This window comes from Cupressus sempervirens, chromosome 10 (genome assembly GCF_028749045.1).
Source record: "Cupressus sempervirens isolate cs-2001-9-10 chromosome 10, ASM2874904v1, whole genome shotgun sequence".
NCBI lineage: Eukaryota > Viridiplantae > Streptophyta > Pinopsida > Cupressales > Cupressaceae > Cupressus > Cupressus sempervirens.
The window spans coordinates 938234218-938247628 of record NC_143127.1 but is presented as its reverse complement, the minus strand read 5'-3'; the positions used below and the strand labels follow the sequence as shown (position 1 = coordinate 938247628).

General features: G+C 30.7%; 1 pseudogene; it reads right to left on the bottom strand.

Moving 5' to 3' along the window:
• Positions 1-6463: 6463 nt before the first annotated feature.
• On the bottom strand, positions 6464-10783 carry LOC149537064 (metal tolerance protein A1 pseudogene; annotated as a pseudogene).
• Positions 10784-13411: the final 2628 nt, after the last annotated feature.

Genomic DNA, 13411 nt, shown 5'->3' with positions numbered 1-13411 from the left:
TGTATTAAGTATAAGGAGTTCAAGGAAACAACAAAAATCACGGAGTATCAAAGTATCAGAGGACAAGCCTCACACAGTTGAAAAGCCGAACTTTACATATAATCAGAGGTGAAAAAGAAAGGACTAGAACAAGAAGTAACAACTAATGTAACACATCTTCAAAGGTGACCACCCACACACTCTAACCCATAGCACCTTCCATCCAAACCAAGTTCCTTTGATCCTGGATTTGCTTAAGCATGTCGATCATTTCATTAGTAGTGTTATGAGAGTTTCTTTTAATCTCCTTGCTGATGCGGTTGATAGTTCAGTTGAAAGTGTGAATATTGTCCAAGTGCAGCTTCCATAGATAACCATACTTCACTTTGTTAGCAAAGAATGTGGCATATCCATCTTTAAGCAATTTTTTGAACTTAGACTTGTTGACTTTTATAGTGATCTGAATCTACAAGAAAATTTTGAAATATGTGAGACTTTGAAAAGACTCAGTAAACAATCTGAGAATATTTTGAAATCTTTCTTCATTTCTACACTTCCAAATTTGCAACAAAATGTTAGCTGAGAGGATATCCCAAAACATGTTAACATCTTTTTTTGCATTAGAAATAAAACCAGTAATAACTTCAAGAATACTGAAAGTAGTATGGATAGAGATGTCAAACATCAACCAAACCTCTTTAGCAAAACTGCACTCAAAAAATATATGTCTTCCCATTTCCGGGATTCTGCAAATGCTACAAATGTTGGTATCAAAGAAAGTGCTCCTAATAGGAAGCTTATTGAGAATAAGTAACCATTTAAAACATTTAATTTTAGGATCAATAGAACCTTTCCAAAGATTATCAAAAAGCTTATTCCAAGAAGGAACATCTAAATTAGTATACCAAGTATTATTAATATGACTGATAATTTCATCATTGCAATTAATAATAGAGTAAATTTTCTTGGCTTTAAGACTAGAAAAGATAATACCACTAGGTCATTTAATTTTCAAATAACTATTAGAATCAACATGGCATAAAGTAGGAAAATTCTTACTGGCCTTGACAATCATATTATAAGTCTTCTTATGAAAATCAGGAAGGTTAAATTTACTCTTTAACTAATCCCACTGAATAAGTCTATCATTTTCAAAGATATCAATAAGTTGCTTGATAACATGATTGGCCCAAATCTTGACGAAACAGCCTTGGGTAAGAGCAAGGGGCTTATTACCGAGTTTAAGGTTCCACCAAATGGACCTTTCACTATGGAGGGTCTTATCATCAAAGAAGTCTTTGTTCGTGATGAGGTGCCTAACATGGTTCCAGGCCTTCCGGATGGACTTGAAAACAGCCAAGCCTTGAACAATGATAGGAAAATCAGCACAAATAAGATTAGTGAGGGGAAGATTAATAATCATTTTCAATTTAAATAACATAATATTTACTAAAATCTTTTAAATAGATTAATAAATATTATTTATTTAAATTTAATTTATCAAATATGAAAAAAACTCATCAAAAATCTATTATGTGAAAAATTAATAAGAGAAATACAAAAAAATAACATCTAACAAATATTCTATTGACCAAATAAATTATAGAAACTAAAAAACAATATTTAAAGAAAAAACTAAAGTAATATAAAAAAATTAAATCAAATATAAAAATAAAAATTTAAATAAATTGAGATCACAACATGAGCTAATGTGATATTACAAGTAATTATGTTTTAATTAAATAAGAAAAGAATAATAATAATTAAAAATGGAGATTAAAAATACAATCTTATGCGAACAAATTAGATTATTAATAAATTTTAATTTAAATAACATAATATTTACTAAAATATTTTAAATAGATTAATAAATATTATTTATTTAAATTTAATTTATCAAGTATGAAAAAATAATCATTTAAAAAAAATCATCAAAAAAATTATATAAAAAATTAATAAGAGAAGTAAAAAAAATAATATGAAAAAATAACAATGTCTCTAACAAATATTCTATTGACTAAATAAATTATAGAAACTAAAAAACAATATTTAAAAGAAAAGCTAAAATAATGTAAAATAATTTAAAAATTAAAATCTAAATCAATGAAAATATTTATTATTTATTAGCTTTGTTTTTAAAATCAACTTTATTTTATTACTTTATTCATATTTTTTATATTTAAAATTATTATACTGTTTGACAAATTATATAAAAATTTAATCCTAAACATCAAATAAATAAATTATACTAATATGTAATAAATTTAGTCTAATAAAATAAATTTAAAATTAATTTAAATACTAAGTAGGCTTTTGTACTTGCAACGATAAGTCGATAGGTGCTCGTTAATAAAATTATTTTTTAACTATATTCTTAAGTGAAAAAATTAGATTATTAATAATTTTCAATTTAAATAGCATAATTTTTACTAAAATCATTTAAATAGATTAATAAATATTATTTAAATATGTAATATAATAAAATTATTTTTAAAAAATATTCTTAAGTGAACAAATTAGATTATTAATGATTTTCAATTTAAATAGCATATTTTTTACTAAAATCATTTAAATAGATTAATAAATATTATTTAAATATGTAATAAATTTAGTCTAATAAAATAAACCAAAAATTAATTTAAATATTAATAAATATTAATTTTATATTTTTTTATAATTAAAAAATTGAATGATAGATTGAAAATAGAATATTTATTATATACAAATGGAAATTATGAATGCATATAAGAGAGTGAACCTAATTTTTATAACTTATTAGTTTGAGAAGTAAGATTGAGTTTGAAGTTTGAAATTAATAAGATTACAAATTTTATCATCACAAAATCTCATTAACATTATAATTTTTTTTTTTTTAATCAATACTATTTTTTCCATTTGTGTTCTATAATTAAATATCTCAAATTAAAATGAAGTATATTTTAATTGAAATACTTCACTAAAAAAATTACATGAATTGTTTGTAAAATATTAAGTAAGAATTTAAGTGATTTTTTATTTAAGATTATAATTTTTAATCCTAAAATCTTCTCGGAAAAAATGAAAAAGGGGTCTACAAGATCAAATTGATTAAGCCAATCATAATTGAAATGACTCATTTATATACTATTTCTAATTAATAAATATTCATGAAAACTTTAGATATGATTGGTTGATAAGTGTAAAACTATTGATTAATTGAGTAGAGGTGCAATAGTATTGCCTAAGACAAAAATAATATCAAATTATTCCTATAATTGTTCAATGTCACATTCTTGAAATAAAAATGCTAAACTAGCAGCCTTTTGAGCCGTTAAAGACTATTTGTACCAATGCTTCCATAATGTTGGATGTAAAATGCTTCTATTAATATTGTTTTTATAATATAAATGTACACGTTAAAAAACATGAAATATGAATGCGTTATGAAAGGATCTAGGTACATTGTTAAATATATAAGACTAGCACTTGTACCTATAGGTCCAAGATTAAGCCAATTGTTTGGCTCTAGATTGTCTTCTCAAGGAATCATTGACAAAATGTAACACAACATTATTCCTCCCTAATATTAATTTATAATTTCATCAGTGTTCACGAGCACTACATGAGATACAACATGTTGTTAGAGGCTATTTGTCTTCCCGGTGTGTTGGATGCTAACTTGAATCATGTCTTACATCTTTTCTTTGATTTTGATGTTACTCTTAGAGCTCAAGAGGTACGTTGATTAATTCATTATTTGTTGATCATGAGAATGAGGCAACCTTGGTTCATTTCAATCATCAAGTGAACATGAATAACACAACAAATGTAGAATGTTAATATCAAATAAATTTCAAAAAATGAAACACAAGTGAGTAATTGAATTCCTTATAAGAACCGCAGTCAACATTTGTGGCATTTGTAGTTTAAGTCCATAATTTTTCGGTCAGAGAAACTATTTGAAGACCAACAACTAGTAGCAACCTTAATTTATCAGACATGACACTGAAAAGAAATTATAACTGGAAAATAAAGTTGTTTTGTAAACATTTATCACAATTAATTTTTGAAAAAAAATTATACTCCTACGACTCTACACTCCAACTCAGTAAATAGTTCAATCTAATTAAATATTTTAACCTATCAAGCTATGAGTGTGTACTAAGAGAGTGTCATATATTTTCTTTGTTAAAATACAAATATAGGTCAGATGTGATCTGAAGGCCAATTTAGATTTGGGCTTCTCAAAGAAATGTCAATCTAGAAAACATTTGGGATTTTTCCCGCAGCATTCATAACCACTAGAATGACATTGGAAAAATTTATCTAGCGTATTATAATGGATAATAAAGCATTTCAGATGCAACTCAACCTACCTCTAATCTTGAGTTGCTTCTCATCTCAGAATACTTCAGAATGACTTAAATATCACACACTAAGCTTAAATCCTAGACCAAAAGTATTAAATAATTAAAGTTAGATTTTTTTTTTTTATTTCAAAACTTAATTCTTCCCTTAATGTGTGATGTTTCTCTTTTGTACTTTCTTTTATCCCTCTACTAACAACATTCTATCACGTGAACCACATTTCCATAACCTTGACTCACTGCCAGTCCTCATAGATTACAGACCATCCTCAAACATTTAGTAGTACCAATTAATCATCTTGGTCAACATCAGGAATCACTGAGCTTTGATTCACTATCACACTTTCATTGTATTGACCACTTTCTGAAAATAATATATAAGCACTTAATGACTAAGCCCTACAAAAATAGCTCATTGAATTTGAGTGCTTACGATGCAAAATCTTCTATATAACTTTATTTCCCAAAGATTTTTATCTAATATCATAAACTACAAAAACTTGTGTTCTAGACTTAATAGAGAAACATGGATTCAATATCTACCATCCACAAAATTGCTATGTATGTGTGAAGCAAATGAAATTATTAAATGTAATTTGCTGACTTTATCAGTTAATTATCTGTATCAGATGTAGTCGTAGTCTATCGGTTAACTATCGATTGTAGTTGTAGTCTCTTAGTTAACTATAGGTATTAACCACATGCATTAGAGTGGCCTGCTAGTGGTTAAAGCCTTTATTACAAACTTTGATTCAATGAAGCTTCAAGATGTTGGCGCCCAATATGGTCCTTCAAATTGGTTTTTTCTGGCACCTGTTAATGGTATTCTTGCTTTTTATACATTCAATATATCATTTGTATGTAGATAAGATGCCAATGTAATGTAATGTAATTGACAAAGCTGGGGATAACTGTTGTTGATTGATTAATAATAAGTTAACCAGTTTCTTCCAAGGGTTGTGTGTATTCTATAGATTGTTTCTGTTTATTCCTTATTAGCGTTGTATGTTTTATTCTTGCTCAATTTTCCCCTTTTCTCTATTTATTTGCTCTGCTATTTTCCCTAACAAAAATTAGGGTAGAAGAAAACACTTTTGCACATTTTTGTCTAAAAGCATTTAACTTAATATCATGGACAGCAAGATCTGATGTCTTAATCGAAAGAATAGTCACTTGCATTCAGTTCCTACAAGTTAGAAAACTACTTTAGATCCTTCAATATGGTAGAAGAATACCCACTTCTTCAATCCCATTAGCTAAAGTGGGTTGCTCGCATTATCTTCTAAAACATCTAAACTCAAGTCTTAGACGCTATCTAGTAGCTACTCTAGTTATCTTGGCACTTGATATGTCCCATTGATTCAAGCTTCAATTCTCATAAAATTGGAAGATATCCTAAACGAATTCAAATGTTCACAGAGGTTCAAATTAGAGATTCTCATTAGTGTGAGATAATTCGTCATTATTTTCTTGCAAATGGTTGTTAGAAAATAACTAATCAGCCTTATTGTCAATGCATTGGGAATTCAGAAATTCAACTCCAATGTTTGCACTACAACATGCCAATTCAGTAACCTTCACATCGAAAAATCCTTAGATGAAAGGAATGGATGACAAGTTAGAAACCATAGTTGTTTTACAGTATATGGAATCTGCTATCACATTTTGTCCTATCTTAGTAACAAATAAGACATTGTATAAATATGTTCTTTATGTAAATGAAGATCAAAACTGGAGAATGCAGCATGTGGCGTTAACATATTCATAACGAAAAATCATGTTCACAATGGAATAGTGCTTTTTAGTGAGTTTTTAAATTGCATCTACTTCCTACTTGTGTGTCAATCTCCAACAAAGCATGGCCTACATATTCAAGTTGCAGAATAATATGAATTAAAATCACAAACATCCAATGAAATGATCATACAAATAGCTATTGAAATTTCCCTAGTAGCAGGGCACATTTCCCATCTTTTTAATTTCAAATCAAATGCAAGTTCTAACTTGGAGGAAAACCAAAGTACGCAAACAGGAACCACAATTAAATATGGAACCACTACAGATAAAAAAATCACATTCATACACATAAATGTCTATCAAATCTCTCTCTCAATCTACATGGTGATATGACTAATTTTTTACTCATTCTCAATATAGGCTTTTACCCTATGAAGAACCATTTCAGCATTTGCATCTGCCAAAATCCTCACATGGCATGCGAGTAAGACTTTCCCAACTATAATGGCCCAAATATGTAGTTCATGCACTGTTAAAACACCAAGAATTGAACACAACCCTTCTTCAAGCTCCCTAGAATCTATCTCATGGGGTGTATTCTCCATCAAAACCTCCAATGCACTTCTCAACATCTTTATAATGGTTCCCAATACAACTAATGAGAAGAAAAGTGTACATATCAAATCAATAATTTGCAATTGGGGATATATCCAAATGATTGCTCCTCCAATCATGACACCAATGCTTTGAATCAAAATCCCCCAAAACATGAAGGTAGGCAACTTGCACATTTATATTGAACCCTGAATGACCATCTTTCTCTTTCCCTACCAAATCATGATTCAAAGTAACACTATCCCCCTCTAAATGGGCATTACGATCATGAGCTGAATGCTCGGCCCCTTCTACATCATGAAGCAAAGGTTCAGATAGATCTTTTTTGTCATGGTCATGATGACCATGTTCATGAGCACTGCATTAATGGACATCTTTCTAATTATTGGTATGTTCATGAGCATGCTTAACTTTAGGATTATGGCCACGCTTAGCCTTCTCAACATGATCATGCCTGTGATTATGATGATCATGCCCTTTACTGTGACTGTGGCCATGACCAAGCAAGAAAATCATGATAATATTTACAACAAGTCCAACTGTAGCAATAGCAAACATAAGGGCACTATGAACTGAAACCTTATCATGAAGCATCCTGTGAATGGCACTCCATACAAGAAGCCCCATGAGAAGCCAAATGAGTTGAATTGACACAAGTACCCCCAAAATCTCAATTCGATGAAACCCATACGACTGGCGAGGTGTTTCTTCCCAACTCAATGCCCATATTGAGAAGAGAGATATTGCAAACCCTGCCACATCTATTAGTAAATGGGCAGCGTCAGTCATAACTACCAAGCTTTTTGCTTTGATTCCTCCAACAAGTTCTACAGTCATGAAGATTACGCAAAATATCACAATTTTTGCAAGCTTTCTAACCGAAGCCTTCCTTGTCTTCTCATCTGTAGCACGGTTAGTCATATGATCTACAAAACCACAACCCATGCCACAATTCATGGTGATTGTATTTGGTCTCATGAATAAAGGTTTTTCAATGATCAAATCATTTCCTCCATTTTTCTCATGCCCAGATTCAGAGCCGATACTTGTCATCTGAAGAGCACCATGAAAGGGTCAACCCACAACATAAATTTCAAAGCATTAATAACATTAGATTTCTGCAATTTGATATTTGTTTCTAATTTGATGTGTATACTTTTTAGCATTAAGGTTTTGGATCACACTCTATAATTCTCTTACATTCCATGATTCTCTTTCATTCTGATAATAGATCAAAGAGTGTGATAAAAAAATGTTTATGATAAATAATATACACAATGGAATCAAGAAACAAAATTCGATATTATACATCTTAAAGATCCAACCAAATGAAGATTTCAAGTATTTTTCAATATCATTTCACTAACACCTCATATTCAATGTAGAAGAAAGAAAACTGAAGAATAGGTAAAGAAGAGTCAGCATAGACTTTTGGTCTTTTTCTTTTCTATTTTTATAAGAACAACATATCCAACTGCAACATTTGGAGCTTCTATAATGAAACAACCAGGTCATGGCAGATTACATGCAACAGAAGCTAATTCAAACCTAACCAAGCAAACCCTCATGAGGAGCACAATAGATAAAACTATTTTGCATGGACGATTTGACTCCTTTTGCTATATATGTATAATTCTCAAGTTGCCAATATAATTTGCCTTTCAACAACAAGCACATACTAAGGGCAGGTTTTTAAAAAATGGTTGGGAAAATTGTGTTTCATAAGCTGGAGATATTATGGTTTTAAGAAACATGGGAGAAAGGTTGTTTGTTGTTCATATATTCCATTCCAATGGGTATGAAAAGCAAATAACACACCAAAAAGAGCTTGTTTCTCCACAACAACGGCTAACTCCTGAACATCCAAAGAAAATCTTGAGAAGTGACCCAAAAACCACTTTGAGCAAAAGGGTCCATTGCAATCAAGTAACCGTGCAAAACATAATGCTTTTGAGCATAACCTTCATTTTAAAGTTAAGCATGCCAAAGATCAAATTCTGGGGAGTACTTTTCTTGTTTTCTTCTACTCAATTTCATTGCCCTGCATTATTTTTTATAGGGAGGATAGATATATTATCAGAATTCTTTAAAAAGCTCTGGCATTGTATGCATGAATTATCAACCTCTTTGAATTGAATATGGGTATCCACATTGTCAAATTTGCCCACTTATAGTGACCTATTTTGGTTTATTTTTGTTGACCAATATAACTTTCATACATTAAATTATTGTATTTTTTGCTTGCATGTTGGAATTTGCCTATCAATATTTGAAGATGTCAGACCTAACAATCCAATGCAGATAAGAACATTTATGAAGGTAATGAAAAAGGTTGTGGAGTTCATTTTAGCTAGTGAGTATGAACATTTTGTTGCCTCGCCCTTTTGCCTTCAATTTTGGAGACCCAAAAATATTTGATTATATAGTCTATGTTAAATCTAGTTACTTCTTCTCTATTTCAACTGTAAAGCATTCCAATTAAGTTTGGTAGATAATGGTTTCCCCAATCAAAGGTACTAGTGGTGTTAATATGCGAGAGGGAAAAATGGGTGGTGAGATATGTTGGAAACTGTAAAGAACTTGGAATTGGATTTGGCTGGAAAGAATTTGTTCAAAAGCAGAGCATAAACTGAAGAATTTATAATTAAGGACTTAATATGGTCTCTTCACTAAAAACATTTTAAGATCTCTCCACAAAACACGCAAACATGCAAACATTAAAAAGTTTCATGATAAATATTAAGCAACAAACCTTTCAATAAGAGTTACACAAAATTCAGTCACTGGCACTTGGAAATAAAATGAGTAAACACATAGAAAGACTCAAATTTTAGGTATGTTTATAGTGATATTGAATATACCATCTTTACACTGCAACAAATGAAGCTTTAATTATGTTCAAATGATATTTTAAAAATGAAAACCCTTGCTAAAACTAAATAATTTTTAAAATAAAATATTATTAAAAAATCCTTAAATCAATTAAAATTCTAAATTTGAAACAAAATCGGTATAAACAAGAAAATAAAACTATATCAAACATGGTACTAGACATGACCATCCTTAAACACCACACTAATGAAAAAATAAAACAAGTCATTACCTTACAGCTCATCTATACTTGGAAACACCCCTTGAAAATCCACTGCTCCTCTTGAAAAAGATCTTGGCAACCATTAACAAACATCCCATGACCCACAAAAAAAATTAATAAGACAAATCAAAATATCAAATCAAAAAATCATTATGAAAAGAGTACATTCTGAGATTAGCAAGGTACTCTTCCTTGCTCAAATTCTATATTTCTTCAATATCTTTATCATATTCAATCACCTATACAATCGAGCCAGTGTCAATACCAGATGCTACATCACACTTGATGACAAAAAAAATAAATTTGGGAAACAATTTACGCCTGCAAGTCACCAGAAAGTTTGTGCGAGTCTCCTAAGGTCCCCAGTACTTAATAGTAGCAAGATCGTAAGCCCTAGCTGCTGAATCTTCTTCATCATATGCTCCTGTTTCATATAAAAACACCCAACGAAATCAAACCTCTTCTTCTCACCAATTAAGTCTCATATACTGAAGATAGAATTGCAATAGATGATGAAACTTACCAAGATAAACTGGAGCAATCATTGCCAAGATTCATGAAATCAAAATTCCACTATCGTCAGGTTTAGAAAAACATAAAAAACCAATCTTTGGCAAAACAAAATCCAATCTTTGAAAGAAAAATGAAATGAAATCCTTGCAGGAAGAATAAAACCCATTGTAATTGAGTCAAAAAAAATATATTGAATTAAAAAAGTGGGTGTGTATGTAATTGGGTGTATAACTAACTTGCCTTGTTTTACCTTTTTGTTTTGGTTGGAGTTCCAGGTGGTCTTGTCCCAGAGATGAGCTTCATAGCGTCCAGTCCATTTGTGCCTTGTCACACCACAGTAGATTGAGCTTCTGCTCTTGGTGGATGCAGTAACTACAGTAATACACGAGGATAGAATTCCTTTTACCATATTCATCTTCTTCTTTTCACCGGAAACAACTTCATTACATTTTCCCTTTCCCACAATCTTTTCATCAAAATAATCTAGCACAATTTCCATTCTTTCGTCAAATCAAACTGATACAATATACTATCCAATCTGTTTATTGTCCTATCATGGTGGTCATTATGTCCTAACCCCTGCTCATGACGATGGTATCAAACAGCTCTGCGGCCTCCCTCCTCTATATGTCGGCAGCCTCTGCAAGCAGCACGGTGGTTGGGCAGCTGGCTGTGCTCCCTTCGAGCAGCTCCGTGTCCCGTAACCAGCTTCCTCTTGCTGTAGCAACCCCGTTCCCAGCATAGGGTTAAAAAGTACTGCATGGTTGAAAGTTGTAAAAATCCTAACACCACGGGGACAACAATAACAATCCCAGCATCTCGGTGGCTTCTGGTGGTCGGAACAATAGGCGAGAAGGCAGGCCACACAAATCTGATCGAAGCAGCTCCATGTCGAACCCCAGGCGTTCAAATCTCGGGGTTGAACTATTTGCTGGGCTGAATAGGATACTTCCCGGCAAAGGGCCCCCCAGAGAAGTAGCCTATCGGCTAATTAAAGACTCATTTATATTATTTTTTAATAATTCTAAATGGGTGATTAAAAACAAATTCTAAATAGATAATTTGTTAGAATGGTTCTAAAATTTGAATAGAGTTGTGGCTACGAGGATAGATACATAGGGGGATTTTTTTACATGACATGAGAATAATCAAGTTGATTCAAAAAATGAAGTCAAAAGAAGAGTTAAAAATAAATATTTAAGTTGAGGAATTGCGAGGATGATGAAGTAATATGAGTGAAATAATAATATGAAATTAAAAGAAAAAACAAGTGTACTTACTTTTAGTTTTTATATAAATGTAATTTAAATTTAAAAAAATTATTATAGTATGTTAAAAAAAAAATTTAATAAATATAATTATTATATATTATAAATAAATTATACTATGAAAATAGTAATATTTTCATAATAATAATATAAAATAATATTTTTAAAATAATTACATATATAAATAATATTATTTTTTAAGTATTTTTGAATGACAAAAATTATATTATAAGAAAATACAATATAAAAATATAAAAATCTAAATCAACTACTTACATTCAAAAAATTATTAAAATTAGCTTAATAAAAAAACAAGTCTTAAAAGTATTAGTTTTAAAATCTATTGGGCTAATATAAGAGGTAAATGAGTTCACCCAATCAAATTGTAGAAAAATATTTTCTAAAAATTGTAAAGTTAAAAATCTTGCATCTATAATATGCAATGTAATAGTTTGATAAAGAAAATTAAATAATGATTAATTCGAACATGTAGAAACCAAAAAAATTAATCACTCGTTAAAGTATAAAATTCAAAAAAAAAATATGACAAAGTATAATAGATTGAAACAATGATATTAGTGGTGGGAGGAAAACCAAAAAAATGTGATAATAAATAATCACATATAATGATCCCTTTTTATAGGTCATAATAATTATCAATTGGAGCTATTTGTAATATTGGATCATTAAACATATTATCAAATTTGAATTATGATCAATTGAATTTGTTTATTTAGCTGATAGTTTAGTCAATAGGCTATTTGTGGGATTTCCAAACATTGAATTTTTGACGAAAAAGTTATAGTTGGCCGAAAAAGTTGTTAGTTGGTTGGAAAAGTTGTCAATTTGATCGAAAAATTATAAATTCTTCTCATTAATTATTTACTGGTTAGTTTTTATCTCACTTTTCTTTTAACTCTTATTTTATTATTTATTAGTTATTATCTCCACTTTTAACTATTGTTTTTTTCTTTTTTTCTTTTTTTAAATTACTTGTGATCTTTTTTTTTGCAAAAAGAGGGGTAAAAATTTATTAAGACAAAAAGGAATACAACAAGGAGAGCTCAACAAGGAGCTCGATCCTGAGCAACAAGATCATCAAATTCTTGCACCATCTCAAAGGACAATTGCCTCCTATCCCTAATATTCCAACTCGTATCATGACTAGATGCCCATTTGGCTAAACAATCAATAGTTCTATTCCATTCACGAGGAATATACGTGAACCTAATGAACTGAAAAGAGGAAGAGAAGAAAAGAATCTGCTTAACAACAGTGGCCAGCTGCCAACTAACATCCTCAAGCTCTTGCGAAGAAAGCATGTTCACCACCACCTAGGAATCAGACTCACAGATAATCTTACTCCATCCTCGCAAGCAACACTATTCCACAGCATATAAAATAGCCTGAGCTTCCATGAGATTTTTAGTATAATCACCCTTATGAACTGAGAAGAAAAATTTAACATCCCCAGAACTACAACGAGCCACTCCGCCAATACCAGCCAGACCAGGATTCCCACGGGAAGAACCATCAGTGTTAATTTTCAGAACTCCACAAGGAGGAGGAGTCTAGTGCCCATCACGGTTAACCCGGCCCTTCCTCTGATGGTGAAGCTACTTGGACATAGAAGGAAACCTATGAGCTGCAGCCCCATCCTGCAGATGAAAATTGAGGTGATTACAGATAGCAAGATCAACCGGATCCATACCCCCATCAAGCTCACACTTCACAAGAATAGTTTCCTGAAGAGAATGTGATATTTTCCACCAAAGATGCAAAACACCAAGCCGAACATCTTGGAATATGCGACGATTCCTCTCCAACCAGATATGCCAAAGCATAAAAGATGGGCCAAC